At 32.4% G+C, this 27,824-nt stretch overlaps 1 long non-coding RNA gene across 1 annotated transcript; it reads right to left on the bottom strand.

The window, feature by feature from the left end:
* Window positions 1–3,594: 3,594 nt before the first annotated feature.
* On the bottom strand, window positions 3,595–27,282 carry LOC119080821. The gene is made up of 4 exons (XR_005088380.1): window positions 27,272–27,282; window positions 26,885–26,888; window positions 26,505–26,507; window positions 3,595–4,290 (listed from the first exon to the last, which is right to left on the bottom strand). It is a non-coding gene; the product is annotated as an uncharacterized LOC119080821 (long non-coding RNA).
* Window positions 27,283–27,824: the final 542 nt, after the last annotated feature.

Below are 27,824 nucleotides of genomic sequence, written 5' to 3'. Positions count from 1 at the left end.
TACACAATCCCCATACACACATATACCTAGATACTTCATGCTAAATTATATTGATTGATCGAACACAAACACGTAAATTCAGTAAACACTAATGAAATTGTAATTAATTATTTGTAATGAGAAATAAATAATAAAAAAACGAATGAATTTTGACTAATTGTAAATAGTATAAATAATAAAAATTAATAAATAAATAATGAAAAAAAGAACAAAACAATTAATTAACGATTTTATTTTTTAATTAATGTAATTAAACAATAATTAGATATTATTATAATTGTATACACAAAATTATATGTTAAAATAAACAAAAAGAAGAAGAAGAAGTATTGTAGTTATGTATAAAAATAGAACAAACAGAACAGAACAAAAAAAAAACTATATAAATAAATAAGAAAAAATAATTTAAAAAAAGAAAATAAAAACGAAATGAATTGATACAATGTTTTGTGTGTAGGTACTGCACATTTTTATTTGCAAAAAGACTTTAGTTAAACAATTTTATTTTGCTCACCTTCCTCTCTTTCTTTTTTCCATCCTCTCACCAGTTGCATCAAAGTGACGTTTAAATAAATTTTATTTCTATTTTCTTCTCTCAAATTAGTCGCAGGGATCTCTTAGAAAAAGAAAATATTTTGTTCAAAAACACTCGGAAAATTGTAAATTTACAACCAAATTTTTAATCAATTTTAACCAAACGAAACATTTTTCCAGCACACACACACTCACACACACATATCAAATTTAATTAATAAATCAACAGAACACTGAAAAAATCTCTCCTTTTATTTATTTTATATATTTTCGTTCCGGTTTTAATTAGTTTAATGAAAAAACACTTTACAAAATGTAATTCATAAATAATTATATGCAAAGAAAGAAAGAAAGAAAAAAAAACAAGAATAATTAAAAGAAAAAAAAACAAAACAAACAAAATGATAAATTGTATGTTTAATTACTAGATGCAATAAAAATATTCGGTATAATTAAAAAGATTGTTTGCATTTTATCTTATCCGAGTGGTTTGCAGTGCACTTGCAGAATTTTTTTTAACTACTTGTTTTCCGTTTAATGTGCAGTCAAGGATCGTGAGTAGGATACTGGATATATTTTTCCTTCTTTTTTTTTAATTGAATGAAGTAAGCATCAGTGGAAATGAAAAAATTACCACATAGTCCGTTGAAAAGAATCAACTTCAACCGTTGCAGCTATATTGCATTCGGCAAACATACCGCCAAATAAACATTAATTGTGACACTTCTTTGTCTAGTCTACACGCACGGAATTTTGAAAACCGACACATTTTCTGTACCACAGCAAACCAAAAGACAGAAAATGTGTCGGATTTCAAAATTCCAAGACCTTACTCTCTACTCAGAATTTAAAACGTTACAAACGGAGCATATCCCGGCTCGGCTGCACAATGTCTTGACATCGAATTGCTGCCGTTTATATACACGTTAATATGCGAACGAGAAGAATGAAATACACGCGAAAAGAGCAGATCAGTTTAACGACAACGTTCGGTCATGAGTGCCCAATACTACATGAGTGCCTAATACAAGTACACTATGCGAAAAGTATTTGACATGAGTAGGATTGTAGGATATGAATAGGACATAAAACCACGGCAGAGTAAAATAAACCAGGCAGTAGCGGTTCATTTTTGAAATGTCAAGTAAGTAACCTAATACACTCAATAATGAACTCAAATGAACACCGACATAAATTTAAGAATTTTATTCGCAAACGATAAGGCTACAAGATAATTCAGGTCCCCAGTCAAATCAAGTGCTCCTGCCTGGTTTACTTTACTCGGCCGTGCTTGAAACGTTTCTGGTTCAAATCCCGTGTTAGGAAGTACAGCAGAAATAATTTCGTTTCAAACTTTAATTTCAACTTATTTTTGTATGTTTCTCAGTTGAATATATTTCTATGAAGATATTTCGGCTAAGCAGATAAAAATACTCAGTAACTTACAAACGGAATGTTAAACCTGTTAGCCTCTGGTATATCGTACAGATGTCATATTTAGAAAACAGTCACAATAGAGGTGAGCAGTTCATGAAAATCCTCCTCAGGAGAAACACAAATTCATAGAACTTTTCAAATCGGTCAAATAAACACATTTACTTTACTCACACAAGAATTCTACATTCAAAACCAGAACCTTTTCGAGTCTATTACTTGATTTAATCAAAGTATTTTCGGCAGATTGAAATGAAATCTTTTACTTCATTTGTTTAAGCATGTATTTTTATATAAAAGACGATGTTAGCTAGTACTCATCGTCTATTAAGTTTGTCGTCGTTGTCTATGACAGATGATGTGGCCATTCGTGTACATATTTCAACATTGTATTGTCTTGAAAGAATTAAATTACGACATGATAGAAAATTAATTTTAAAATTACAACATCTACATAGTAGAATGGTGAGCTGGTCAATGGGTCTTCTTCTCCCATTATTATAAAGAATAAATGCAAACTTTTACGATCGGAATTGAGTCAACATACACGAATGCCCACCAGAAAATTCCTCTAGACATTATATATTAGTTTTGTATTAATATAAAAATTATAAAATATTTTTCAAATAAAAATGACAAAAGATATTTATGACTGATGATGGACGACGACATGAAATGATTTTTTCCTGTGCGGCGCGCATCTATCAATTCTGAAGTGAATTGGAAACATTGATCGAAAAGTTGCATAAAATAATATGTTCGTTCGCTTGTTGGTTCGTCGCGGAAATGATAATATATTTTATACATTTTCGTTCGAAAAGATTGTTTGCTTGTTTGTTGGTTGTCTTTTCTTTTCTCTGTCATAAAATCTTTTTTTAAACCATATTCTTATCCAATATTATAAATAAAAATTAAATCAAACCTCAGCATTTTATGAAGTCGTATAACTGCTCTTTTGTTGAAATGAGTCGGCTTTTCGAATTCAGAATTATTTTTATTTGAAAACAGTCGTGCAGACAGAACGACAACTTAATAAATACACTTAAATTATGAATGCATAATCAATCAGTCGGTTATTATAAGATAACATAAATTTTTATGTTTATTATGTAAGTTTTTGTTCCAGTCAATAACATGACATATGTTATGTCGTTGATCAAGTTCCAATAAAGACTTTTTATTAAAAATTATGAATTCTTTCGATTTTTTCGTTCTTTCTGTGACTGTATGTAACGAACAGTTTCATGAAAGATATTCACGAAGAATCGTTTTTTTTTGTCATTTTAACGGAATGTAACAGAAAGATGTTCTACAATGTTTTAAGTGATTATTGGGTCTCGGAATTTTAGGACATACATTCCAATTTTTGAAGATACGGTGATATTTTATACACGAACGGATCGACCACGAAAACATTCTGAACATCGAAAAAAAAGTTCAGTTGGTAATGTCGAACTATCTAATAGACTATGCCAAAATGACTTTTTCTCTCAATTTTTTTGCATAAAGTAGCTAAAAATTGAAAATAAAGATACCCGTGTCTCGTCTTTTGACGAAAAAACTTGAAACCGGAAAGATTTTTCACTTTATAAATTACTGAAATATGTGATTTGCGCCATTTTCTACCCAAATTCCACATAAGGTCTTAAGTTTGCCACTTTACAATTACAGTAGTATTGTTCACTCAGTTCACCCAGTTTTGACTGATTCACTGAATTTTGTTTTGATGAAATGTCAAAACGCCACAGTAAAGTTTTAATCTCAAACAAGTTCGTGTCGAAAATTTGTAGTATTTCGCGTAAAACGAAGTGATTCAGTTTAAATTTCGTCCAGAAAATAGTTACGAGTGTGCTCATGCTAGTGTCTTAAACAGAATTTAGGACAAATTCTCCGAAATAATTTTAAAGACAAATTAATTTGGTCAAACTTTGTGGGTGTTGTGAAAATCTCATTTTTAAAAGTAATGTGGTGTCGATTGTGCAATTCAGTGTTCAATTCCTTAATTTTATGGGCCTAGAAATTCTCTGCAATAAGTTTCGTGCTAATTCAGTTGGTAAAATGCGAATAAAACATACAAAAATATGTTGCCATTCAGGTAAACAAAAATTATTGACATGTCTGTTGTGAAGATAGTCGTAAGTGACACCACAAAACTGAAATTATTTTGACCGTTAATTTAAAAAACGATTTTTTGGCGGAAATGCTTTTATTTGAATGTGTGCGCGTTTCCGGTTAAATAAAATAGTGATAAAGTCACCACTATTGAGGACCTTGAAAATGACATCATTGGTTAAAGTTGATTGGCATAGTCTATTCTAAACGCTAACATACCTTTGCTGTCTACTCCAAGTCAATTCACTATTATCAAATGTGAACCAAACCAATTAACGCCTTTAAATTTAAACATGTAATTTAATTAAAAATTGACGCCATGGTTGATGATAAATTAGACAATCAATACAAAATCCTATGACGCATGACAATCATTCATTTGTTATTAACAACGCCGTTAAAAATAAATGATCTCTTCCTGGGATCGTCTTATATAAAAGAAATGTATAGTTTATAGTATACATAACTAAACAGGTACAAGAATTGGTATAGATTAGATTATTCATTTATTTAGCAAAAGCTATTAAAATCACAAAGATAAAGAAGCGATGCACAGTAGTCAAAGTGAGGGGCTATTACCGACTTATAAATGCTCATCCTTGCACTGAGGGTAAGGTTTCTCGCCAATCTTGACAGGACTCCCACTTTCTTCGCCACTTTTTTGCAAACGTAGTCTATGTTTGCTTTAAAGCTCAATTTTTCGTCCAGCATCACTCCAAGGTACTTGTATTCACGTTCAATTCCCACCACTTCACCGTCCATTATAAGTGAGGTCAACGGAGATTTCATCAATGCGTTTCCCAGCACCATCACTTTTGTCTTGCTAACGTTCAGCTTGAACTTGTTCTGCTTCAACCACTGGTTAATTCTTTCGAGTTCGATGTTCATTTCGTTTCGCATTGCATCAATATCTTTTCCGTGTAGGTAAATCAACGTGTCATCGGCGAAAAGGTTTATGAATGCATTGTGTAGCTGACGAGGCATATCGTTCACGTATAACACAAACAAAATGACGCCTAAAACGGATCCTTGTGGGACCCCAAGGTCGTTCGCAATACGGTCTGATGTGTGTCCATTCACTTTTGTCTGTTGACTTCTGCCATCTAAATATCCTAACACTATGAGGCACTTGAAACAAGCGAAGTAACAGATTGACTCATTATGTAGCAAATGATTTTTCGTTCAAAAACTAGTCCGAATCTGTAAATACAAGGAAAGCTAATTTACATCATAGTAAATAGGAACAACTAACATCTCGAGTGTTTCTGTGAATTCCAAATTGTAATAATGAGAGAATTTATTGGTCTGTCATACTCTACCAATATCGACTTTTACATTTCCATTGAATTGAGAACCATGTTAAGCCCACATAGTTAATACATAAAATCTTGTGCAAACTGTGCCCTGTTCCAAAAGACTTCAAAACACCACATCTTCTCCACCTCTCCTTCCACATACATATTAACATGAAATTTCATGTAAGTCTGTGGATTTTGTCGTTAGACATTTTAGATAATAGTCATACTACACATAATAGAAATTAACCTTTCATACGTTTTGTTGAATATGTGTATCAAAATTCAATAGAACATCGCTAAATTCGGGTTTATGAAAGAAGGTACATATAGACATCCAAAACAATTTAGATTTTCAGTATCGTGTGTGTGTGCTCTTCTGTACATTATTATAGTACAGCATTTCGCTCCTTTTGTGAAGAAGGATTAAATCTGTTTTTGGATGGAATGTTAGTCTTAATAATTGGTGTAAAGCAGAACACTCTTGAACATATCTTTGTTTAAATGGTAAATATTAAGCACCAGGCATATAATATAGGCAACTTGACTGCAGATTAATGTTTATCGGGATTACATACGACACACTGAATACGAACAAAATCCGCACGTCTTTTATTCATTTATTACTGCGACGCATCGCATAATTATTTAATAATTGATGTTGAACGGTGCCTGGGCGAGTGAGTCATCCGTTACAAATCAGTTACATATTGTACATCGTTTTGAACAATCCACTTGTCTAGATGTAAGTTCAATCTATCTTTAATTGGTGGGTGCCGGTAGGACTCTTCCATATTCCTGGTGATTGAAGAATAGGAAAATTCTTTATATCTGAATTCATGCTGTTACACTGGCTGGTTACACATTACAATGACCAAAATAAGCGATGAACTCTAGCTAATTGTAACAAATTAAATGTTAAAACAAAAGAAGTGAAAGACTTTATTCCAATATGTAGTAAATATTTAGATCAATTCAAGTAATAGATTTGATAAAGAGGTTGAAGAATTGCAAACCTAAAAAATGGCTTCATTTCAAATTTTTTGAATTGCTTCAAATTCACTCATACTCACCAAATGTGTCGAAATCCTAGAGTAGAAAACTTACGAGATCGGACATAACGACCACGAACCACTGCAAGCTTAACTATCATCCAAACAGAATATATCGGTACATCAACCCTTTCTGTTCTTGTGGTATGGCACCTAAGACTGGTGTACTGTGCATATCCTTAGAATTGTCCATTTTACACCAATATTTGGTTTCGCACCTCCCGTTATCATGAACTCCAACATGAGAATCTTCCATCATCAGATGGCAAATGCCTTAACGACTTCTCATCTAAAACAAGGAAATTACCTGAAAGTACTAAAGGAATTAGTCAGGAATTAGAGAATAAAGGATCTTTGATATGGGTTCCTGCTTCTCAATTGAAGAAGCATCATAAAACTCTTATCTTTGTATCAAACACACTTAACATTCCATCTTGGATCCTTACTTCCTTCCATCTCTATTTCAAACATACGCAAATGTCGCAACATTGGTAATGTATATGGAAAGAATAGCATCGATTGGTTTGTAATTGTTACATCTTATAATTTAGAATCTGTAATATGTTCTATGAAATTATCCAAATTATTCTCAAATATGACATGAATCCTTGAATCCAGATTACACTCAACTATTTTCATTCTAGAATCGAAACGATACATGATACACGATGCATAATGGTAATATTGCAGTATCTACTGATGATAGTGTTACCACACACCGCATGATGATGATTCAACAAGATGTGTATACATTTCCAGTCAATCAATTCGTTAAAACTAATTCGTCATGTATCATGAATGTCTGGCTAAGTGTTACACATGCCAGCTTATAAAAAAATCATATTAAACGCCGGAAGTTCGTTTGTTTTTCTTCAAAACATTTTTTCTGTACATCTACGCATAAAATTTAATTTCGCATTGATTTGAATTTCATAACATTACACAGCAAAGTGCAACAAATGCATTTATGAAAATAAATACCCACGATGTATGTGTGAATACGAGAATGAAGAATATTAAACCTAAATATTACGCTCCAAACCATGATACAAGATGTATTTTAATATAAATTCACATTAGTACCTACAGCGAAGCGTTATTTGACACTTGGATATGTTAAACTACAATTAAAGACAAAATATTTAGTTATACTATCGTGTTCGCGGCAATAATGTTTCAAGGCACAATTTGCGTTACTTGATAAGGCAACGAAATTCTCCATTTTTTTCTGCCGATGCGTTAACATTTTATCTAAAAATTATCATCGCGAAATTCTTTGGGTTATTTTTTGTCAGACTTGCTATACTTTCAGAATTTTATCTTCTTATTTAAGTAAAGGGTCATTCTTTCACACTTAATAGAACGTTATGGTTAAACGATTATCTTTCGAAACAATAGGAGTCATCGAACCTCAGTCGGAGACAAAAAAGCAAGTTATCACTTATCCTAATTTACGAATGTTTGAGCCGAGTGATATGTTTGTAGATTTCTTCGCTTGCATTACATTCGTGTATTTATTCGCACAAAAAAAAAATGCAAGATTGGCCTGGTGATTCACATATATTAGTGTGAGAACAGTGCTCTATGGTAGTTGCCGTTTGATATTACGCTTCACAAGACGAATCATTTCTATCATTTGTCAATTTGATACACACTTTACTATGATTTCACAGACGGCAAGCAGACATGCAATGAAGAAGCAAACATAATCTACTACTTCATCAGACCAGTTCGAGGTTTGAAACCTATGCCAAATAACTTTGTTACCCAGTACGAAACACACTTTTTTTCTAGTCCTACAAGGTAGGTACTCTAGTGTATAGTAAGGCAAGCACACGTCGCAGAAAATCCAAATTGGGGTCAAAATGAAGGTATTAGGAACCACATGAAGAATGGAATTGAAAAGTAAAATTTTTGTTGGTGGGTCTGACGAGTCAACTTTTCGAATTTTCAACGTGTTAGGCACGCCCTGCCCGCTAGCTGATAGCTCCATAAATTGGAGAGGTGTATTATAAAAGTCACACAAAGCTTCGTCTATTAAAAATGCAATTGGAAATGGAAAGTTGTTATTTGAGGTGTGGGAAAATGTGTTTTTTTTTTTCATTATGACTGTATTCGTTTCTCATAGTCTCAGATCCGTCTATCAATATTTTCGAACGAACTTTTTTTTCACTATTTCATTTGAATATCATTGGTAATACGAAAGTGTTTTTTTTTATGAAAAAATCGATATCTATAAACAAGAACGAAAAAACATTAAGAAAAATCTCTTCTTTTCTTTTTTGTGTCTACCAGTTACACAATGGACAAAATTAATTTTATTTCTCACTTGACTTTTGTAAATAATGGAGAATGTCCATCACATTTCCATCATTAATCAGATCTCAGACGATCCATTAAATTCTCGTATATTATTCATTATCTATTTCATACCTCGACTTTTATAATACACTAAACATTCAGTGCAATCTGATTGTAAGGCAAGATGTATCAGAGCAAAAGAGTGAGAGAAAGATAAATTGTAATGTATCTTCTGCCATCATTCAAATGATCATCTATAAGTAACAAGCAAATGATAAAATAACAAGACAATTTTTATATAAGAAACCATTTTTGGACTGGCTAAATATCAAAATTTATTTATATTTTTTCTCACATTATTGATGAGTTAAGTAGCAGGTATTATTAAGATTACGTATTACGTATGTTAATACTATACACAACTAGAGTCATAAGTATGCACATTGGCTTGAAGATATAATAATATAATAAGACGAATAGCAATTATTATCCAACATTTTGACGATGGTATTTTTATAAGTGTAACTAAATATTAATATTGTAGTCTTTCTTGATGTGTCGGTTTGTTATTATTAATCAATCAATAACAAAAGAGACTTGTTAACAAGCACCAAAATTTGAATTATATTTTTTTCGGGCTTAGCATGGCTTAACATAATGTGAATTAGACTTATGCGGCATAAAAATACTCGTAACAAGTTGATGATCATGACGAATCGGTAAGCCTTTTTACACCTAATTACCTGATTTATACAAATATTTGTATTTGAATTGTGATTTTTGATTGAATGCCTAATGTATGTTCCTAAATAGAAATTGTGAAACTTTATACCGTCAATTTCAATGCGTTCCTAATGCAGTCATTTTTCAATTGTGTGTGTCGAATGAAATTAATAGATTTAAGCGTACAGTAATGGAAAATACGACGTTCCTCACTTGTTCTTAGCCACTTTTACGTGTTCACCTTTGGGAAACGGCAAGCAGATCACCGTATAATCAGTAATAAAGTCTGCTACTTCTTTTGTTCAAAGTGTTGCATAAAATAGTCATTTACATGCTACAGGTGTCAAAAAGCCTACTTTTCACAGTTCATGCACTGCTTTGTTATATGGGATAAAAGGTTAAAAAGTCGGCTTCGCCTCGGGATCAGCCAACTTCACATGAAAACGCGAGAGGGAAACAACAATGGAATATCTTGCTCCACCGTTCGACCATTTGCACATTATTCGCCCAATATTTTGCCATTATTTGCTTACAGTTCCCCTTTATTCGCGCATTGTTTACTTTTATTCGGCCGAAGCCTGTCCGACCATTCGCTCGTGTTGTTTCCCCCTCGCGAAAACGTGTATTATCATTTTTATCCCGATTTTTTTATGGATTTTACATGATAGAAACTCCTAAACCAATACTCTTGTTTTCCCTAGTGATGTAATAAGCCACTTCTGACAAGACCCTAGGGAACTCAAAATCATGGAAAATTCATAACAATAAACGGAAATAAATGGAAAGTGAACTTCGCCTCAGATCAACCAAGTTTACACGAAAGTTGTTCAAATCTATCACTTCAGTCTTTTAGACACATATTTTACTATTTGAAAACGCCGTTATCACCGTCATCGATTTTTTTTTCGTAGCTGTCGATAAATAATAATCAATCTCAACGAGCAAACAATACGTTTACGGAGTTGCTATTTACAATATCCAAGTCAGTCATCTCTAGTTCCTCTTGGTATGTTCATAATACAAAATATGTAAATCACAATAAGTTTCTTCTTATTGGTGAAAAGCAGTCAAAATCATAAGGTCCGGTAGTCCAAATTTTTTTAGAGTGAAACGTAATCCCATAGAATCGTTAGAACCAAGTAAAGATGGATGCAACATTTAGTCGTGATTGTGACTCACCGAATTATTAACCTTTAGATAAAATGAAACTTCACGTACTTAACATAAGGCATATCTACTACGTGTACGAAATTTTCCTTAATACGGCCGAACAAAATAATTAAAAGGGAAATTTTGCATGAAAGCGCAAAACTAACACAGCTATTTAAATGAAACGTTGCTCCAATAAGATTGTAAGAGTATCACATCTCAATTAATATTTATTTCTGTCATATTATTTCCAATTTAAATTGCGTTCAGCTTTGATACATCTTTCAACCCGTGCCAGAATAATTCATCTGATATGTGTTTATTATATTGCTTGATCTTTTTGATTTAAAATAAAAAGAAAATATTATGGGTATGATATACGCACTTCTTACACTTCTTCACAAGTTTTGTGATTTATTATAATGAAGCCGGTACATTTAGATGTTGCAATACGGTTTGGCCTAATTTCCTGCAATTCTTTAATGTGGTTAATTAACCACTTTATATGTCGACAATATATAAATTTCGGTTATACCTTGTTGATTTTAATACAGAAACATATACGGAATTTATTATTATAAAACATTTAATCATCACAGACTTCCAGAGGATGTTGTCGTTTTAGTGTTAAAAAGTTGTTCGGTGTTTGTTTGTTTTTTTTTCGTCTCTTTTTGCTTCCTTTACTTCTAATTAATGTTTTTATAAATTCTCTATGATGTTTCTTGCAAGTATGTTGTAGTTTTTTCATCGCTTGAAAAGAATATATTTAATTATAAATGGTACGAACATTGTATATATATATATATCTAACTGAAAGTGGTGTACATATATATGCAACATTGACAGTTGTCGTGACATATTGTATACGTATTCTTGTTCATCCGACACACAACAGCACTGTACGAACATTGTATAAACGAAAAGTAGATAAAACATCAATTTTACATTAGTTTTCCTGCGACTAGCTATTACTTCTTAAGCTGTTAGAGTGATGTCTGATTGATTAAATAGTTCTAAATGACAAAGGATAACGAACTTTTCACCATACACATTCTATACTTCAGCTAATGTTTGGTATCTCAAATATATGTCTATATAAATACACACATCTCCACGGCTCTATGGCTATACACATTGTGTTTAGGTGTGTTACTCTCGTTATGTTCAAGTTTACCAATCAATTAAAATCAAATAATTGTTTTTGGTTTTCATTAGCTGTTGACATATGCCAAGTGATGTATTATCTTGCAACAACATAGTTTTGCTTTTTAAAAAGAAATTTTTCTTGTTTGTTCTTGTTACTTTTAACGTAAAATAATGTATAGACGTAAGGTTTTCGTAGGAAAGTGTGATGGGTTAGCACTTTTGGCTTTTAACAGTAAAAGTGGATTTGATTTCTGCATTTTACACATTTTATGAAATTGATTTTTTCGGTAAATAAACTTTGGGATTTCGTTTGATTAAATTATCCAATTAATTTGAAGAAATAAAAATTATTTATCAAAGGAAATGCAAATGCACTGTGGAATGTCTGTAAATATTTGTTTTTTATGTTTATTTTGATTATAAAGAGAAAAGAATGCAAAATGAGTGCGTTGTAGAGGTAAAAAATCATCATTATTTGGAAACTTGTTCATCCTTGCCCTTGGTGGCCTACAAAACTCAATCAACAATGGCCAAACAAGGATACAATAATACACTAAAATTGAATATGTTCTGCTCATTACAGATAGTATGTAATATAAAATTAGTAAAATAAGCCATTTCACCATATGTTTTTTTCCACATTCGTTGGATTCAACGGCATAGGGTATAGGCTACAGAGGGTCAGATACATAACGTAATACAGACGGCAATCATATGATATCGACAGCGACAACAAAAATAGTTGATGCGTCAAAGGCAAACTCTGTGTCATAACACATAAAGCAAAAGATTTTGCATCAATCTGGTGAAAGTATTTAGAGCAAAGTGTGTACCATAAAGTTGTAGAAAAGTGAGTCATTTGCATATCAAGAAATAAAAAGTTGAAAAATCGGCGTGTGGTGTGATTTTTCAATTTTAGTTCGAGTTATGTAATGAAATTTAACCACGCACGTAGCCTTGAAATAGTTATTTATACAACCGAGTGATAAATGCTTTTTTAGGCACTAGATGTGTAGAGGCCGCAGGCCGAGTGGACAATAAACATCATCATTTTCTTCATTTTCTTTCGACGCCCCCTCAGGGGATATCCCACTCGTTCACTCGTCTAATTTCATTTGAACGACTCGAAGGAAAACAGATTATTCCATAGACGCGTGGGATATGTGCTATTACGATTGAGTATCAGTCTCAGTAGTTTTCAGGCTAAGGGAGATTGAACTTGTTTTCAGTATATCCATTTGTGATTTTGTAGAAAATGTTTCATGACAAAAAAACGGCACTACTCATTTGTCCATTCCAAATTAACAGTCTTTGATACAAAATCTATTACTTCAATATTTTTATCATAGACAACTTAATAAGAGAACACTAGCTAATTGTTTGCTCTTGTTGTCGAGGTCGACTTAGACGATTAGTTTAAGGTTGTCGATGCAAATGACTATAATCGTAAAGAATATTCACTATTTGATAAGGATTTTGGTATTTTTCTTCTTGAAACAAATTTCGAAAGCAGTTCTCCCAATAAGGAAATGAACATACATATCTCAAAACGGCCCTTATTTAGTAATGAACTAAACTAATTACTTACTACCGTACCATCATGGGTTAACAAACTTTTAATTCGAAATACAACTTAATAATGAGGTGGAAAAGTATATCACTTTAGTTTATGTAAATTGCTGCCATAAAATCGTGAATTTCTTTTCTTTTTTTTATAAAAAAAAACGTCAAATTGATATGACATGACATATGAAAGAAATAATGAAAATAAAAAAACAGGTGAAACAACATATTAGATTTGTACAAAGATATGATTCGGATAATGTATGCACTCTAAACGTAAATAAGTAAGTAATAATACGCTCGTTATTATGGTATAAGATGCTAAATACAGAGGAAGTCAAAGGAGAAAAGAGTAACGAAACTACAAAAAAACATGAAATTATTCATAAAAAAATTAAAAACAAACTGCACAGTTGATGAGATTTTAATAATTGGTTTGTCGATGCAAAATTAATTGTATTTAACAATTCTTTTGTTTGTTTTGCTTTTTTTTTATTTCACTTTAATTTAACTTAACATCAAATTCTTGTTATTAATTTCATGAATTTTGTAATATTGTTACGGCGTTTTTCTTTTAGCCGCAAGAATGCATAACATTAAAGTCTTCTTGTCTGATTAAAAAGTGACGCTCCCGTATTAAATGTTGTTTTGATTTATAACAAGTTTTATACCTACTTATGCAATTGTTGTTTTGTTTTTCATTCTGTTTTTTTTTTCTTGTATCTTATTTTTAACAATTGACCGAATTAAAGAAAACAAAGAAACAAATCTGGAATTGTATAATTACAGATGTAATTGAGAGTTGAGATTCCTATGTTAATGATGATGAAATAATGTCTAAGATTTGGTGAATTGAATAAAAAATGGAAATTTTTGAATCGTAAAAATGATATGTTTGTATAACATCACAGAGAATGATCGATGATGACGGTTCTGTTTTCTTCTATATAGCGAAATTAATTACTCAAGATTTATAGGAGTAATTTATAGGAGTCTTGTTTATCGTGATGTTTTCATGTTATCGTAGCATCATAGCCTAGTCTTTCAGAAACGACAATATTGGATCGTAAATCTGTTACATCTTTTGTTTGAAATGTGTTGAACGCTAGATGTAAAATCTTCTACTTCAATAGTTTTAGCATTCATTGTACAATATAAAATAGCACTAACCAGACATATTTGCTTACTGCCGTTGTCAATAGCAGATGAGGAACATTTAAAAGTCTCAGATACTTGAATGTTTAAAAAATGTTTTTATCGAGTTGAAATGTCCAAAGTATATAAGCACTGAAGGCAATAAATTCACCTGAAAGTTTGGATCCGTAATTTCTCTGATCCGTTGAGGGTCTGCACTACCTTCAGTGTTTATATACTTTGGACATTTCAAACAATCTGTAATGAGTGAGTTCAACAAAAAGCATCTATTTGTCAAAATTTGTGTGCCACCGCCTTCGTGATCATGTCAGAATTGTCTTAACCTGTTCTTTCAGAACCTTGGATTTTTTAAGAGTCAAAATTACCACAACAAGGTCTTTTGATGATTACTTTCGGAACTCATAAATTTGACTTTAATGTGTTTATTTTAACCTAGAGACTAGTTTCGACTTTTCGCACAGCACTGCTTCTAGCATGAACATAGAAAATATTCGGAGGCTGATGAAATCACAGAAGGCACTGTGTTCCCATTGTTCCTAAGCGGTAGCTCTTATCACTGAAGCCTCCAAATTTGACACTTGTCTACTCAGTGCTGGGAGCAGGATTGCTCAGGCGTGACAGTCTAGGTACTGAGACTATGATTATGGTGTGATGAATTCGTCATACACACGTATGATCGGCTTTGCTTTGTATTTGATGTCAATTTTATAAGATCGTCATAATTAGCTAAAAAATTTTTTCTCAGGAAGAACTAATATATAGGAAATTGCTCTGATGTTAGCATTTTCACCGCCTGAACAGTAGTCGTAGAGGTGGTTAGCTTAATAATTTGTTTATGTCACGACGCTGTTGGAAATGATGCGCTACCTATGATTTTATTTTTGCATTTAAAACCAAAAACGGTTCCGTTTAATTTACGCTCAATGAACAATACACTGTTTCGACAAAATCTGTTACATAGACACTACTTGCAGGGGGTATAACTGCTCAGCTAATTTCAATATGACCATTAAAAAATAACCTACACGTGTTCAATTAGACCAATCGAAGAAGTTCCGGTTCCATTCAAAACGTTGATCAATGCACAAATATTCAATTCATTTTAGTAGTAGAAAAAAAAACCATTTGAAGCAGCAGCAACAACAACAAAATCGTTGAATCATTTCGAATAAACTTATCAAAACTGCAGATGTTAAATGTGAATTGACTCGAGGCAGCTTTCCCTGATTACTTAGGAATGATCTTCAAATGTAACAGCAACAAAAAGGAGAAGGAATAAAATCCCGCTGAGTCTTTCATGGTGAAAAAAAAAGTTTATTTGGAAAATTACACTTATTAGACATGTTAATAAGTCAAGATATTAAAACCTTTTTTTTACCGTCATCCAGGTAGGTTCCATTACATTAATATGAGCTATCTTTGTGTATTTTACAATATCTCATCAACAAAATGCACTATTGCAGCAGAGAGCATCGTTTAACAAGCAAGCAAGCAAAAAAACACTAATAAATCTGAAGCGTTCCATACAGTGTGTCAAAACTATCACATCGGGTGGTATAACCAATTCAACACCTTAACATTTTAAATGGTCGTTACGTTTTTCGTAAATATAAATATTGGAAATGATCTCATGGGACACTAAAAGGACCACACCATGTGATCCAGCAGAAAATATATATTATATGAATTCCTTTATCCTCAATAATATTGTGTATTAAGCACATAATATATATATTTATTTATTGTTAGGGATGGTCACATCTTATTCATTTCGATTTCTAATATTTTACGTATTGAAGAATGCATGCTTGGGCATGGATGAAAATGTAAATAAAAATATTGAAGAAGAAGAGAGAAAAAAATAGAAGTTTTTCCATTGTTATTGTTGATGTTGGTTTGTTTGTAAACACACTTGGTAACATCTTTAGGATTTCTTTATTGTTCGAAAAACTTATGTTGGTTTTTATGAAAATTTAGAATCATCATTCATTTTATCTATCAAAATAAGGATATTGGTTAGGGGTTTTATGAATGAGTTTATGACTCTAGGTTGCCGGATATGAATGGAATAAAGGAAAATTGGAGACAATTTTTTTTTCTCGTTGAGAAATTCCTCTATTCACAATAATTTATTGGTGAGCGCTATGCGTGTGGGCTAGTTACCAGCTAGAGAAACTAACGAAAATTAAGAGATTTTTGTAAAATGAAGTTATCAGAAGGAATTAGAAGAATTTGGACCAATACAAAATTTACAGAAGATTATAAATTACGATCAAGGAATATGAATTACACCGAACTATATCGCATAGAAACACGACAGTGCTTGGTTGTCTAGCATTTTATCGTTGAGATTATACTGTGAGTAAATTACAAATTGACTGCATGGAGTTTGTATGTAGAAGTAGAAGTAATGTTTTAGCGAAAATCTCATTTTTGTTTTTGAGTTTTAAGACCTATTGGCTGTAAGACTGCCAATAACAATATCAGTCTGGACCACTAACACATTTTAATTCCGAATCACGCCTCAAAGTATGCAAATTTTTTATAAGAAAAGTTAGGCACATTTCGGATAGCTCGCCTAAATGTAGGCATTAAGCTAGATGAATACAAATTCATTGGATTCGAGGTACGACGTCATATCAGTCATTCAGTGTGTGCATTGTTGCAGCCACCAAACATTCCGCAACTATACTCAAATTATAAAGTTAGGTCGTGCCCACGATTTACTGGTTGGTAAAATTAGATGTGGAATATTGTCTTACATAATAAACCCAGTATAAGTCATTCCACTCCGAAGCAACGTTTAAACGCACAAGCGTAAATAGTTCACATTCTCATTCATTCACAATTTCGAGTCATGATTCAGGTGCAAATATTTTTCACCTGTTATCAGTATCATCGAAAAAATAAAGGACAAGCACTGCCTAAAGTTCAACATTGGTCGGAACAAAGCAATACATCAGCTTAGTAATTTAATATTACCAGACCAGCAATAACAACAATTAGAAATTAGAAATTAAAATTCTTTTATAATAGCAAACTGCATGATGAAATAAATGAAGTAAAAGATTTTGCATCAATCAAAAAGGAGTAATAATCGATGATAATATGATAATAATGCTGATTTATTAAGATGCCTTAAAGATCTATAAAAATGTTTTGAAAATTCTGTGACTATCCATATTTTATAGACCAATCCGGTATATCATCTATATTTGTTAGTTGACATTAATGTTTCCAAGTTCTCTAAGATTTTCTCCTACAACAAAAAAAAAACTATCTGGCCGAGCACTACCGACGTTTTCGCATAACAATCTTGGCGATAATTGGAATGTAACCACTTAATTTATCTCAATGCAATAACCAGACAAAATGTTGCGATATAAACGTTTCAATTAAAGAAATGATTATCTCTACAATATATTTCTCTCCTACACATCTCTTTAACAACGATTTAAGTATAATTTTGCATAAATAAAACTTAATGTTCAGCCAATATCGATTTCATAATAAAATATGATCTCTGCACTATGTGCATCGATTCAGTTAATTTCAATTCAAGGCTTGTTACAACCACCACATTCAACATATAAATGCATTATTATTGTATACCAGTTGGTTGTCTTTTTTGCATAATATGAGCGAATATTTAATTCTAATAGAGTTAAATCAATTAAATCAATATTTTAATGGGGGAATCGTCGCAATTGATACATTTGAATTCGAGTCACGATCGCATCTAAATATTTCGTAGAAATTAAATGGCTTTAAGAAGAAAAACGACAACAAAAATATTGTAGAACAAAGCGAAACTTACATTATCTCATTCGATTCTGCAGCTTGGATTCTGGACAATTAATGTGCAAGTGTGAAATACGTCCTAAGTAAATGATCTCTGTTGAGTTGCAATTTTTTTTAAAAAGTAATCTCATCACATTGAATTGAAAATGTTGTGTTGTCTCTTATTATTCTTTCAAATTAAATTTCTAAAATACCTTCGAGCCGCAAACGCTACCTGCTCTCTCCATTCAATAGTCGTATTGTATGAATGCATCGTTTTTATTATTTGTTTACTTTAAATTTGGACTAACTCTTTAAGTTTTAATCACATTATTAGAAAATACGAATAATCTTCCAGAAAAACCTGACTCGAATCGGGATCAAAAGTTTTGTACCACTAATCGGATTAACAACGGCGACAATGAATTGAGCCGAATAGATTTATTTAAACCATTTAATTTTGCACATATATGCATATCGGAACGTCTGACTCATTCCGTTTGTGCTTCTGTGTCGGTTTTATTATTTTTAAATAAATTTTAAAATTTGTGAACGGTTGAGATCTGTGAACATGGAACGTATGAATTTCATTAGGAAATCGTTCTCGAGCTGTCTACGTTTTGGAAGACCTCATATGTGATTAAAACTAGTGAGTGAATTGGAAAGTGAAGTTTTCTTGTAACGATGGAAGATCAAAGTTGAAGCCGCGGAGAATAATCACAGTTAATATCAATCCTAAATCTTAAAGGAAAGGACGGCTTCACCTTATGGGTGGGTCACATCCCTTGACTGACTAATTTTGTCAATAAATTTTTGCGATTGTTACAAAAATATCATAAAACTGTGCATCAATTCTCATGCGATCGTAACACTAAATATTCGTAACTTGACAGTTGCGTGTATAAAATCCCATAAAAACTGGGACCATGACTTATTTTCTTAGAAATTGCGCAATCCTTTTATTTTATTCAAAACACATTTTTAGAATAAACAAGGCGAGCATAGTCTTACATTTTCAAACGATCTTAAGTCATATTGTATGCTATAAATAGGCGTTGAAAAAATTTATTGTTATATATTGAACAAAAATAAAACTCGTGGTGATTATGGGACTCGCTTCGCTCGTCGCAAAGCACACACTCGTTCATTTTTTTTTATACAAACAACTACCACGAAATCACTCAGTCACATGCGTCTATTCATCTATTATCGACAACGATGAGAAAAATAATGACAAGCTACAAAAATGATCCTTTATTTAGTAAAATGCGTGTTAAAAAAATTGAAGTACAAGATTTGAAATCAACAGATACTTTGATCGATGGAAGTAATAGCATACTGGTCATATGCTTGCCGTCTTTAACAGGTTAAACAATGAAGTAAAACATCATGTATGTTACTGCAAGATATAAAAGAAGAGAATAGGATGTTGCACGCAACACTTCCCAAGTTAGAAAATGGAATCTTCGACATATGAAGACTAAAATCAACTTCCAGTAAATTGGTATTGGTGGTCTTCCTACACCACAATACTTTCTTTTGTCGAACACACAACACCTTAACGATGTCTGCACGAATCTATAATTTTATCAAAACTAAATGTTATGCATAATGATGACTTAAGTAATGGGAAAATGACTTATTATTCTGCAGTCAGCGCAACCATTTGAAATATTTTGAACATTGTTTGTGTCATATTTCTTCCATAATTTATACAAATAAAGCGAATTTCGTCATTTGTCTTGCTGTGCTCAATGCTTGCCATTCGTATTATATTCGTTTATAGTAAAGGAAAACAATAACACAAAACAAACGACACACGTCGTAGGCGTTAAGACTTTTGTAACGCCAATGATGCTACTATACAGAACAATAATACTATCTACGATGTGTAAAGAAACGGTGGCACGGTGGGTTTACAAATAATTTACGCTATATTCCCGTTGTTGTTGGTGACTTGAAAAGCTATGTGTTCAATGGTGTTTTCATACTTAAATTCAGTAATATTTTGGCTCGTAACATATTTTCCTCGATGTTTGTACAAAAAAAAACATTAAAATAAAATAAATAAATCATCCGACAACAATAAAAGAAATCATGCACAGACGTTGTGGATGTTGATTATAAAATATAATAAAATTATATATGGCGGAAATAATTGTGGCGCACTGGCATACACTATTATCCGAAACGAATAGATATGTACATAAAATATGCTTGAAGCTCGTGTGTGTGTGTGTACGTACATACCACCCATCATACACATTTTATAGTGTCGCTTGTTTGTTTTCGTTCAAGATTTATATGATAATTTATGTTGTGAATGGTATGGTCGTCGGCGCATCCCTTTTCTTCTTTGCGTTATTAGTATTCAACACACTTGTTAAACCCCAAATGAAAATTCGAATACAACCCGTTTTTATACTACCGGCATTTCATCTATGAGCACAAATGGATGTTTTTTTGAAATTAATTTATTTTTGTATTTGTTGCGCGATGTATGTGCTGTTGTTTGTCTCAGTATGAACCGTGTAACGTTTGTTTGAGATAAAATCTATCGATCGAAGAATCAATGTTCCTTTTTAAATAATAAAGAGGGTGAACAGGAGGTGTCATAAAATTCGATTATACTAATAGCGGAGTAAGTACGCCGTTACGCACATCAGTGAACGGCTGACACAGGCCCCTATCAATTCATAAGACGCAATACCAATAATTTTTGGATCGCCTCTATGAATGCTGTTTTGAGTGATGTTTTCGTGTTCAGACGACAAGAAGGCAAATTTGTCGGTTTGTTAAGCGCTTAAAATATCGATCAAATCGAAGTTATAGTACTAAAAATCAAAACAATTTAGAATTTGTTTTTTGAATGATACAGTTAGAGGCAGTGAAATTTCAGCATGAATTTGCTTCAGCTGATCCAGATAAACAATCAAAACTGTTTATACGTCAACAAGTAGGACAGTTTTGATTTTATGTATGAAATAATACGCTCTTAAAGAAACTGAAATGATTTATAAATAGTAAGTTACATAAGAAACTAGATATTTTTTTTTAACCGAGGCGATGCCGAGATCAATAAAGACTTAAAACTATGACCTTTATTTTCACTCCGAATATCACTTCTACCAGCAGACAACAAACTTTTTACCCTTTTATACGTAACAGTCGTACGAAGCGAGCTTTGGCTGACTCCACAACTCGTCTATTTCGGAGTCTATCTTTTGCTCTGTTGCTGTCAAAGCGGTTCTCTAAAGCGTTCTTCGGCTATCATTTCTGCGACCCACGTGTCCTGCCCATCGAAGTATCGCTGATTTGACCCAATCAGTTAAGTATTGGTTGCTGTTTTTGTCAAAATAAATTATGGCAAATGTCAGGTAATGAACGTTTTATTCATTGGCATCTATAATTCTTCGACAAATCTGTTTTTTCAGCGAAATTTTCTTGAATGACTTGGACGGAGAACACATTGAAAACAAAATTTATTTGTGACCACTGTACATCGTGCACTGTACATCGTAGACAGAGAAGCAAGCAGAGAAGTGCAAAGGTAGGTATAAGCATATTTTGTACCGAATATATCCGGTTACACGGATCATTTAATCACAACAAAAACGAATTTCTTTCACTCACCTTCATTGAGTCAGCAGTCATATGGCAACGAAAACCCAAAATATTTCATTATTAAATAACTGAGCATGTCAAAGAGCTGTGCAAATAATGAAGAAAAAAATATTTCATAAAATCGTTTGACCATAAAACATTGATATAGATGTGCATACCTACTGTCCGAATCTGACCAATAAACGTAATTGAAAACTTGGCAAAAACAAATATAAATACACTTTGTGCAATGCCAAGCATGACTTAATATTAGAAAATATCATTCCCATACCAATATTTTTATATTAATACATTTTTACGCACCAAAACGAAGAACATGAATGGAAAATATTTTTGTTATTGCATTCAGCGTTTTCCGCTTTATCCGACTGTCGTAGTTGTCGACATATGTAGACGTATATTTGTTTGCTGGTTAGTCTATAACTTGGACAGGAAGACTTGGGAAAAAATTTCAAATATTATACGGGAGTAACGTGTATTATGCGATGATTTATCTATCCTCTTATTGTATTAAAGGCACGAAGGCAGTTCCAGAAGGGAAAGAGTTTCGAATTTTTAACGGGAAATAAAATTGTGGGATGCTGAACAATTTTTGGCAAATCGAATTATAACGAGGAAAACCGCACCGCATTATTTCGTTATGAAAGAACACTATTAATGGCGATATCCGGAAAGGAAATGGTTTATGCCTTGGCCATAGAAACCGGAACACTGAATTACATTTTGTCATTTTGCTGACCATGGTGATTATAATTTTTTAATAAAATGATATCACAGTGCAAATAGCCAACTGCGAAAGTGTGTAAGGATTTTTGGTTTGGTTTTGTTTTCTTACTTCTTTTAAGATGTTGAAAGTTAGAGAAGTACAAGAATATCCAATAACGATAAATTAAAATTTGATGAAGTTATGATTTATATCATTCGCTCAGAGTTAAGCCTAGAGTTAGTGCCGTAGTTAGACCTCTAGATGGAAGGGTCAAGAGCCCCAAGTATAAAGTCTGCGAGAAAAAAATTATTTTTGTATAAGCTTACTACATCTGTATAAAGTTGACCATTTCGTATAAATTTGACAGAACTACCGTGCAATAGTTATTTGTTAACCAAGGGGAGAAAAAAGAAAATTCGACCAAGACCGAAAGTTTGCGGCCAGAGCGAATTGAAAGCTGTAATTCACTCAAGGTGGAATTTCCTATTTCTCCCCGAGGTGAACACAATGTTTTGCGTTTTGCGAAAATTCGCATTTTTGTCCACTTTGAAGAAAATAAAATAAATAAAGATCATTTTCTCACCCAATTTGGCTGACCTCGCCATTTTAGGGGAGAAAATGTTTATTTTCTCACCTAAAATGGCTCCTCTCGGAATGACAACAAGACGTGATTTTCACAACGAACGCTTCATAGTGAACAAAATAAGAATTTTCGCATCGCTAGCATGAAAATCTATTGCCATAGTCCAACATAACTGTCTACAGTTTAATTGATAAATTACCAGGAAACAAAAAGAAAATTTTAAATAGACCTACAACTTTAGTGTTCCACAAAACGTGTCGCAATATAATCATTCAATCTGCTCATTCTTTTGTTGAAAGTATCGCCGAATGTCTGTCGCATCTTTTACTTTATTAGTTTCAAACATTTTGCTTTATAAAAGAAGAGTGTTTAAACTCATCGGTTATTCCTGAAGGTTGTTGTCAATAACAGATGATAAGTTTTTTTTTATTAAAAATGCGATAAAAAAGACTGCTCACTAAGGCGCAGTCAGTAAAAAAACGATATTTTCAAAAAATTGGTCCTTTTTTAAATCAAATAAAAAACTTCCTCCAGAGAACTCGTTGATGACAATGTGTTGAGAATTAATATCACAATTCCTCAATTCGTCAACGCTTAACCTTAGATTATAAGTCGCTTTTAAAAGTACGTCTTGGTGATTATCTCCTTGTAGCATCGAAAATAACATGTAGTAAAATTTCTTCTCTTTAAAGAAAATCAGAAAACATATGCAAACTCCAAGGCAAACTCGTAATTGTAATGATTATTACAGAACAAGCCTTTTCGATCAGGAAACGACACTCAGCTTTGCTTGGTTATATACAGAAGAGGGTATTACATTCAGAAACACAAATGCACAGCACATACATCAGCTTTGCCTAATATTGAACCATGTTTTTCCGTTTCGCAAGAAAAGAGCACTCCCCAATTTCTCTTTCGGTATTATGAAAAATCAAAGAAAAAACGGATGTATCCAAACCCTTTTCTTAACACCATAACATTCTACGCCTGGCATACATACAATACTCGCACAAAATAGCCAATGTAGCAATGTTAGCGTCTGATGTTTATATGTTGTAACGTTACAAAATACACAAAGTAATTTTGCGATTTGTGATTTAGAATTTATTGCCGACGCACGTGTATCAAATGGGTTTTTGAAATTTAACATTTTAGATTTTAACACTTTTCATCGTACATATGTATCGTTGTGTTATACACAAATAATGTTTCTTATTGAAACGAAAGTAACATTCTGAACATGAATTGTATATTAAAGGAAACATGCTAAGGCAATAATATTATATACATTTTGAAGTGTACATGTTATGATTGCTTTTTCGGATGAACATTATATTGTAAGGTAGTAATGGATTTCCTATATCATAAATGCCATAAATTGATTGTCTCGAAATAGAATCGAATGCTTTGATTGGGACATGGACTAATTCTTTAACCAATTCAGAGAAAACCAGAGAAACAATATAATTTCTGAGAGTCGGAGTATGAGCCGCCATTGTCATTTCTCTGTTTTAACATAAAATATCAAAGTTAACAACAATATCAACGCACTTTAAGCATGAGTGGTGCTCTAAATAAGGTACTGAAAGTTGACAGTGTGTCGCACAACTGTGAAACACTGTAGAAAGCGATTTCTTACATAATAGTTCTATATTTGGCAGTTGGTGACTGTGATCACATTTGCTTGAAGTGCGCTGACTATACTCATAGATAGTAATATTATGCTCATGTGGAATGAACATCCTGAAAATTTTATTTGCGATTCATCAGTCAGAGCCTACAATGCTATCTTCTAAATTACTTCCTGTATTTCAGTTTAAAGAAATTTGTCGAAGTTTAATAATAGGCTAGATAATTAAGTGTTGTTTTAATAATATTCGACAAATGGTTAAGAGTAACTAGTATGAAGATGAAATTCTAGCGTTTTTCGATCACTTTTTGGAAAGCTAGGATTTTGCTGATAAAACCAAAGCACCATTTTCTCCTTTAGATACTTTTGTCGTGGCTGTAGGAATTGGTATAAACAATCCCATTTCAAACTCTCGAAAGAAAAAGCCGAGAAAAACGATTTCGAAAGAGCATAGAGAGCGAATTTTTCTTGGGGGCAACACTCTCTATGAAATGAGAGGGCATTTTTAACACTTCACTGCAGATTAGCTTCCAAAACCGTTTTCTAATTTTGACTTTGGTTAGGTAAAGATCAGAAAAAAATTGCCTTCATTGAAAAAATCAAAGAGGGTATCCCATAGATATTTGAAATCGGAGAACGCTCCATTTCAATTGGTCGAACCTTTCGCTAAGTTACACTTCTTAAATTAATAAATCAAAAATTATCTTCAAATTTTCCACTCTCTAAATACTTTGTACAAATAATAATGAATATGCCTCGAACTGAATATAAATTTAACCAGAATAAATACCATCTTCAATTTTGATTAAAGGGGCTCCTTTATGGTCATTTGAAAATTTTATAATCAAATATATCAATTGTAAAAGAGCAGTTCTTTCGTCCATTGAATTGTAATGTGGACTCAGTTTTTTATGCTTTAACACGAATGTACAATGAAAATAATGGGAAAAATAAATATAATTCTCGTAGCAATAGGTGGTCCTTAAAAGTTTGACAAAAAATCTATTTACTACTTAATGGTTGTTTACCTAGAGCACAAAAACGGTAGTGTACGTAATAACAGAGATTTCCTTTTCTTTCTTTTTTTTTGCATTACCAAATATGAATAAAAATAGACATCGAATTGTATTCCGAAAAGGGACAGATGTCTATTTGGTGCAATTTATCTGTATCGTGTCTACAATATATTGGGTATATAATTTTGGGAACGTAATTTATTTATTTTAGACTACTCGAGTATTGTTCAATTTGTTCAATAAATGTATTGCTGTTGTATGAACGGTTTTTGTGCTAAATAAAATATTGTCCTTTAATTTATTTGTCAAGATTAACAGAAATGGCGATGGATTTTATATGGAACAGACACTTATAATAGTTGCATTCATTTCAACCAACGTATGTTAAAGTCTATGTTATTCAGTTGGGAAATAGAATTAATTTCATTTGATTCATGTTGAAATTCAGTTTCCATTTTCAACAACATACAACGGAAGTTCCTGCAGCACAAAGTGGAATTGGTGTTTGCATTTTCGAATATGATTGACGATCAGATTTTGAATGTAGAAGGTTTTGTCAATTTTCTATCGGTGTGAATAATATTCGTCAGACAACAGAATTGGTATAAATTTGCGTTTTCTGCGCTTGTATGAGTTGAATAGGTAATGGAAATTCATTTTGATTTCCATTAGCGAATAGAAAAGAAGGAATAGTACATTACGTCCTTGTTTGGAGATTTTTATTTTGTAGACAGAGCCGAAGAAGAGGGCTATAATCCCTCGTGGCAAGATAACAATCTCCAAACGATTACGTAAGGTATTTTACTTGCGTAACCCTACAAAAAATGAAAATTATCGCAAGTGTCAAAAAATTGCGAAAATTTAAATCTTTATCACATACGCGCGGTGTTCGGATGTCAAAATTTTTAACTAGAAGAATAATTCAAAAATTACACTTCAGACAAAACACCTAGCAGGGTAATAGAAAAAAATAGATTACTACTTTAATCGAAGTATGCGAATATTTCCATACCTTTTTTTTCATAATGTCATTGCAAAATTACCATTAAGGCTGCTAATGGTATTATTGGTACCAAAATACTACTCTATTTGACGTGTAAAAACCTCTATTACCCTGCCAGGTGCTTTGCTTCAGATCTATATTGTTGTCTCGTTTTCGCTTATGTCATAAAATAGAGTACACACTTCTCACTATCAGTCTCGGCAAGCCTCGACTTCTTCGTGACAAGTGTGTAATATATATTATCTGCTAGTGCAAAAAACAGATGCCGATTTTACCTATCTGTTATATCGATGTAAGGTGGGTTCTCGCACACGAAGATAACTGTATTCTATACCTAACTGCTGCCAAATTTTTAATTTGGCAAGATTATACTGTCGCCTTCGTTTCGGGCTCTAAACTTCTCACAGGCCAAAATAAAAATTTGGAAGCAGGTGTGTAATGTACTATTTCTATGACAGTCGTCACATTATCATCTGAGGGTCTAGATGTCTTGGTATTATCGTGATTGAAGAATTCGGTAGTAGCAAGCCAGAAGTAATACAAGGATCGCTGTAAAGGTTGGTTACTATTCTAACTTTTCTTACTATTTTCCTTGTGTTGTTTTGAATGGTGTCCAAATACATGTTTAAAATTTCGTTGGTTAACCTAAAAACAAGGTTGAACAGTGAGTATATAGTTCCTATCTACAATGAAACTCTTTTTTAAACTCGGATTGCCCATTTAAAACAAGCCTTCGTTCGATAAAACAGCCAAAAGATACTTCGTATTATTAAAATTCGGTTTTAGTAAAAAATCGTAATTTTGTGAAGTGAAAAAACTTTTGATTTTCGTGTGCCACTCTTTTTAATTGCTACCTCTTGCATATTTTTGTCCAGTTGTATGAGGTCAACAATAAAGTTGATTCGAATTTACTGTAGATAATTTCAAGGATGTAATGAGTATACGCATAACATACTGCCCTGGCCCTATAGGCATCTGCTACAAATTTATCTTTATGTTCTGTATTATAAGTTTCTTT

The sequence above is a fragment of the Bradysia coprophila genome, unplaced genomic scaffold, assembly GCF_014529535.1.
Source record: "Bradysia coprophila strain Holo2 unplaced genomic scaffold, BU_Bcop_v1 contig_350, whole genome shotgun sequence".
In the NCBI taxonomy this organism is placed as follows: domain Eukaryota; kingdom Metazoa; phylum Arthropoda; class Insecta; order Diptera; family Sciaridae; genus Bradysia; species Bradysia coprophila.
Note: the sequence above shows the minus strand (reverse complement) of the source record. Positions and strands in the feature narration are given on the sequence as shown.